Here is a 6,158-nt window from a genome sequence, read left to right as displayed (position 1 = left end):
CACAATTGATCTATGTATTGTGATGAATTGTATGAGCCCCAATAAATTGATTAAAAAAAAAAAAAAAGGAGCCCTGTGGTGTAGTGGTTACTCGTTGGGCTGTGATCCACATGGTTGGCAGTTCAAAGCCACCAGCAGCTCTGCTGGAGAACGACTGGGCTCTCTATTCCTGTGAATAGTTACGGTCTACAAAACCCACTGCTGTCTGTCCCTATGAGTCAGCATTGACTGGATGGCAACTTTTTTGTTTTTGTTTTTTCATTCTTTAAGGGAGCTCTGATGGTGTCAGGTAAGTGTTGGGCTACTCACTATAAAACCACCAGCTGCTACACAGGAGAAGCATGAGGCTGGCTGTGCTGTAAAGATTTACAGCCTTGGAAACTCTCTATAGAGTCTCTATGAATAATGTTCTTTAAACACATTTGAAATCACCTTTAGTTTTAACTTTGTAACTTTTATAAGGAGACAACCTCATTAATGCTGGAACATACAAATTATACATTGTTGGATATCCTCAAGCCAAGCTAACTAACAAGTAATGCACAACCATTAAATGAATTGACCTGTTTGAGTAAAGCACAATGAACTCCACATGTATTGAGTCCACACTAGCAAAAAGGTGACTCCCAGTTCATCAAGAAGGTAATAATTATAGAGACATAACACTGGTTAATAAAGCATCCATCCTTACAAATATTTATCAGCAGCAATGGATCTGCCGACACACCCACAGATGATCCTATTATCACGTTCAGAGGTTGCCTTATACTTGAGAACGAAAGGATTCTCACTTCTTCTCAGCCTGGTATATGATAGCACATGAAGTAAAAAGAAACTTCCTATCATTCAACATTACTGTTTGTTTTTCAAGAAAGCAATAATGCTTTTTTAACTTAAGTTCACTTGTTTGTAAGCTGTGAGTAAGCTTATTTACTGAAAGCATTGTTGATTTTACATTAATGTCATCAAAAACTACTTACATTTTATTGGCTATGCAAAGGCATTTAACTGTGTGGATCATAACAAACTCTGGATAACTTTTAGAAGAGTGGGTATTCCATAAGGAACGTGTCCATGGATCAAGAGACAGTTGTGTGAACAAAAGAAGGGAATTCCTCTTAGTAGTTTTTCTTCTATCCTTTGCCTATTCTGTGGTAGTCACATGCATCCCACCACTCAATCTCTTCTCTCATGCTGATCATTCAAAGGAAGCTGAACATGTACCTTACTCATCTTAGCTGCTCATGGAAGCAGAGCAGGTCACGGGTTCTCAAAAATGGTGGTAATGATTTCTTCCATAAGAATAAATACCCAAGGAATTGGAGATTGAAAAAGTCCCGCGTGTCCAAATCTTCCATGATACTATTCTGCTCCATTCCCCACTCCCTTCATGTTTCTGGGTTCTGTGAATCCCTGTAGTATCCCACACAAACTCACAAAGGTTTGAGGAAACGTCTCACATGGTGATGGGTGCTATTCAGCTCAAAATGCTAAGGTCAGACAGGAGTAAGCCAGATGCTGGGTCCAGGGGATGAGTTCCACTCTTGGCTCTTACCAGTGATGAGATCACACCCCCTGCTTCTCAGTGGACTCATTTTATAGTTAGCAGGATGGCATTGTAGGGAATCCTGTTCACAATTGTTCACAGGTGAATCCTCTTACCAGACCCTTGCGGAGAAAGGTCCTAGAGTAGGTGTTACATTGAATATCAATGGTGCAAACAGTTTAATATATAACCCTTCACCCAAATATAATAATCTATTCTGGAGAAGAATAATGATAGTACCATGGACTGCTAAAAGGATAGACTAATCTATCTTGGGTGAAGTATGGCCAGAGTGCTCCTTAGAGGCAAGGATGCCAAGACTTCATCTAACGTGCTTTGGACATTTTCAGGAGAGACTTGTCCCTAGAGAAGGACATCATGCTTGGTAAAGTGGAAGATCAGCAAAAAAGAGGAAGGCTCTCCCCTCAACGAGATGGATCGACACAGTGGCTGCATCAATGGGCTCAGATATAGGAACAATTGTGAGGATGGCACAGGACTGCGCAGTGTCTTGTTCTATTGCGCATAGGATTTAGGGTTGCTATGGATCAGAACTGACTCAATGGCACCTAACGACAACATTGTCCATCCCCGGACTGTATCTTATTTAGGCACATATGACCTGAGGTCTCTGGCAGGATGTTTCCAGTTGGCATTGACCTCCTATTGATCTTAGTCAACCAGGCTTCTTCCCAGGCCACTCCAAAAGTAGCTTTTCTCCTCAGCTGTGTCATATCATTCCTTACATCCATTACAAATAACAGTAACCAAGATAACCATTAAACAAAGGGTATGGTCTGATTCACACCCTTCACTAAAGGTACATCTTATCCCATAGTCTTCCTATTCTTTAGCAAATAATGCCCTCCAAAAAGGGATGACAATCATAGGCATATAAAATCCAGAATTATAATTTTTCACATAAGGGAATATGGCTAGAAAGGTCATATTAATTGAGTATAACTCAGTATTAAATTTAATATTTTATATATAATGTTAATAAAATTTTTTCAAATATTCATACAATTAAAAATTTTACATTTTAATTTTTTAGAATGTACTTTCTGAAAATGTCAGTTTTACATACATACTGCAGCCAGCTAGTAACTGCAAGATCAGTGGTTCAAACACACCAGTTGAGCCACAGAAGAAAAGATAGGCTGTGTCCTCTGCTGTTTGCTCTTGGTTTGAACTGTTTATAATGTTTAAAATCAAGAAAGGTGCTCATAAGGCTTGTGTCCTCTCATCACATTTGTTAGTCTGTATGCTGAGCAGATAATCAGAGAAGATGGAATAGATGAAGAAGAACATCAGGATGTAGGAAGTCTTGTCATCAACCTTCAATATGCAGATGATATAACCTTGCTTGCTGAACAGGAGGATTGAGGCACAAACTGATGTATATCAAGGATTACAGACTTCAATATAGATTATGACTCAGGTAAAACAAACAAAATCATCATAGCCAGATCAGTGGGAAACATGATAAACAGAGAAATATTGAAGTTGTCAAAGATTTCATAATGCTTGGATCCATAAACAATGCTTATGGAAGCAACAGTTGAGATCAAAGGACACATTACATTGGGCCAATCAGGTATACAAAACCTCAGAGTGTTGAAGAGCAAGGCTGTCATTTGAGGACTAATGAGTTCCCTCCTCCTGCTTCTTCGGGGATTTACTTTACACACACAGCAGATGTCACAGCTAGCCCATGACCTGGTTTGTGCTGCTGATACTGAGCTTCTCCACCATCTCTTCCTACAGATGGATCCAGTTTGATTTCTGTGTATCCCACCTGGAGAAGTCCATGTGTTTAGTTGCCTTTTGGGTTGTTAAAAAGTGGTATTTGCTATGAACAAGTCATTTCTTTTGCAAAATTCTATTATGTGATCTCCAACTTCACTACTATCATGAAGTCTATATTTTCCAGCCATTAGTCCCATTTCTTTGTTTCCAACTTTTGCATTCCAGTCACCAATAATGATCAATGCATCTTGATTACATGTTTGGTCAACTTCCAACTGAAGTCATTATTGGTCAAAATCTTCAATTTCTTCATCACTAGCTTTTGTGATTTGTGCATAAATTTGAATAATAGTTGTCTTGATTAGATCCTTGAAGGCTGATAGATTTAATCCGATCACAAGCAGCATTATACTTCATGATTGATTTTACAAGGTGAGTGGGTGGAATAAATAAACTGTCAATGGCTTCTTCAGCAAATTTTCCTCAAAGTGACTAACTTAGAGCATTGCCAGAACCACATTCAAGGTTTCAGGGATTCTAGGCATTTTTGCCTCAGTGGGCCCTTGTTGCCATAAAAACACATTAGCAGGTATAGTGATGAACATATTTAATGTCGCTAAACCATATATGTGAAGATTGCTAAAATGGAAAATATATGGGTACCTATATATTTATGACAATAAAAAATGTAATAAAATATTGGAGGGGGAAAATGAGGAGCTGGTATTAAGGGCTCAAGTAGAAAGAAAAGGTTTTCAGAATGATGATGGCAACAAATATATAGGTGTGCTTGACACGATGGATGTATGGATTGTGATAAGAATTGTACAAGCTCCCAATAAAATGATTTTAAATAAATAAATAAAATGTTATATTTTACAATGGCATTGTTATAAAGTTAGTTTAACTGGGATGGATGATATAGTTAGTTTTAAGAGAATTTTAAAAAGAGTTTTAAGATAATTTAAATCATTTTCATGGGCCCTGGATAAATTGTCATTGGATATTGTTTGTCTCTACCTAAAGCTGACTCAGTTATTCCTGACCCTGAATTGTAATCTTCTACTTTCCTATTACTTATGAGCATGAGTGTTGTCTTAAAGTTCTTTGTGGCCATTACAATGAATTATTAGAACCTGGTAGAGGAGTATGTGGTAGTTACATATTCTGGTGTCAGTTTGATAGGATTGATAGGATTAAGAGTAAAGGGATGGAATCTAGTCTGTCAATGGGATCATAGCCAATGAGGCCTCTGGGTGGGCATGGCCTGCTCCTGAGAATTTTGGGAAATTCTGTATTTCCTCCTTGATAGCAGGAGACACATTCTCTCTCTGCTTACTCCCTGAGAGAAGCTCTACTGACAAGACACATGGAGCTACAACATGGGAGCTGAAGAAGCCACATGGACCTACCCTGATGCAACCAGACTTCTGGAGCCGGAGAAGCCACATAGGGACCATTTCCAGCACTGAGATGCTTGCAACGCCACTGGATCCACAAGACTTCCAATCCACTGGCCTGTGATCCTCCTGCATTCAGCATCATTTCATGTATTTCATGAGTCTGAAGAGGACTTTATAGATTGGTATTGGACATATGGGCTAATATTAGACTTACAGACTTGATCCGGACTGGGCTGGGACCTTTTCTGAATATTCTACTGCTCTTGTATATAAAGCTCTTTCTTATACACATATGAGTGTCTGTGAATTTGTTTCTGTATCTTCCCGAACTAACACAGAGTACTACAGTTATTCAGGAATAGAAAGGCAACTCAGAATAGGTCCTTCATTTAATCTAGAGCCCCTGTGTGGTACACTCTACTGCTAAACATAGATTAAAAGTTGGGTCCGTTCAGACATGCCTCACAAGAAAGGCCCAGTGATCGACTTTAAAAGGAAAAAGAGGCTGTTTTTCCTCTGGTCTCCGTGCCCTTCCTCCCGCTGCCCGCCGAAATGCAGCTCAAGCCGATGGAGATTAACCCCGAAATGCTGAACAAAGTGCTGGCCCGGTGGGGGGTCGCCGGCCAGTGGTGCTTCGTGGACGTGCTGGGGCTAGAGGAGGAGGGGCTGGGCTCTGAGCCCGCGCCCGCAGCGCGCTGCTGCCGCTCTCCCTCTCATGGCTCAGCGTGAGAATTTCAGGAAAACACAAATCGAAGAACTGAAGGGACAGGAAGTTAGTCCCAAGGTGTACTTCATGAAGCAGACCATCGGAAACTCGTGTGGCACCATCGGACTCATCCACGCAGTGGCCAATAATCAGGACAAGCTGGCCTTCGAGAATGGGTCTGTCCTGAAGCAGTTTCTTTCTGAGATGGAGAAGATGTCCCCTGAAGACAGAGCAAAGTGCTTTCTTTGAAAAGAACGAGGCCATCCAGGCGGCCCACGATGCCGTGACACAGAAAGGTCAGTGCCCGGTAGATGACAAAGTGAACTTCCACTTCATCCTGCTTAACAACGTGGAGAGCCACCTCTATGAACTTGATGGACGAATGCCTTTTCCCTGAACCATGGCTCTAGTTCAGAGGACTCCCTGCTGCAGGATGCTGCCAAGGTCTGCAGAGAATTCACTGAGCGCGAGCAAGGGGAGGTCCGCTTCTCGGCCGTGGCCCTCTGCAAGGCAGCGTAACGCCCTCACCATCAGCGTGAAAATGCGTACCTCTCCCTGCAGTCGAAATTGCTTCCGTCCTTGTCAAGCAGCGGTTGTCCTTTCTGTCCGTTCTGTAGAAGCGCACTTCCCCTCAGCCACACCAGCACAGCCGCACACCACCACTGCTGATTCAAGCACTGTCGGGTGCATGCTTCAGATGGCCAAGCATCCCCACCCCCACCCCCCCAGTCGGATGTCTTGTACCTTAATATCG

The 6,158-nt window shown here is 41.6% G+C and overlaps 1 pseudogene; it reads left to right on the top strand.

Moving 5' to 3' along the window:
- The first annotated feature begins 5,209 nt into the window (after positions 1–5,209).
- Positions 5,210–5,923, top strand: LOC101658069 (annotated as a pseudogene).
- Positions 5,924–6,158: the final 235 nt, after the last annotated feature.

The sequence above is a fragment of the Echinops telfairi genome, unplaced genomic scaffold, assembly GCF_000313985.2.
Source record: "Echinops telfairi isolate 266 unplaced genomic scaffold, ASM31398v2 ScPeMD7_7469;HRSCAF=8507_0, whole genome shotgun sequence".
Lineage (NCBI taxonomy): Eukaryota > Metazoa > Chordata > Mammalia > Afrosoricida > Tenrecidae > Echinops > Echinops telfairi.
The sequence above is the reverse complement of the archived record's forward strand: the minus strand, read 5'-3'. Positions and strand labels throughout refer to the sequence as shown.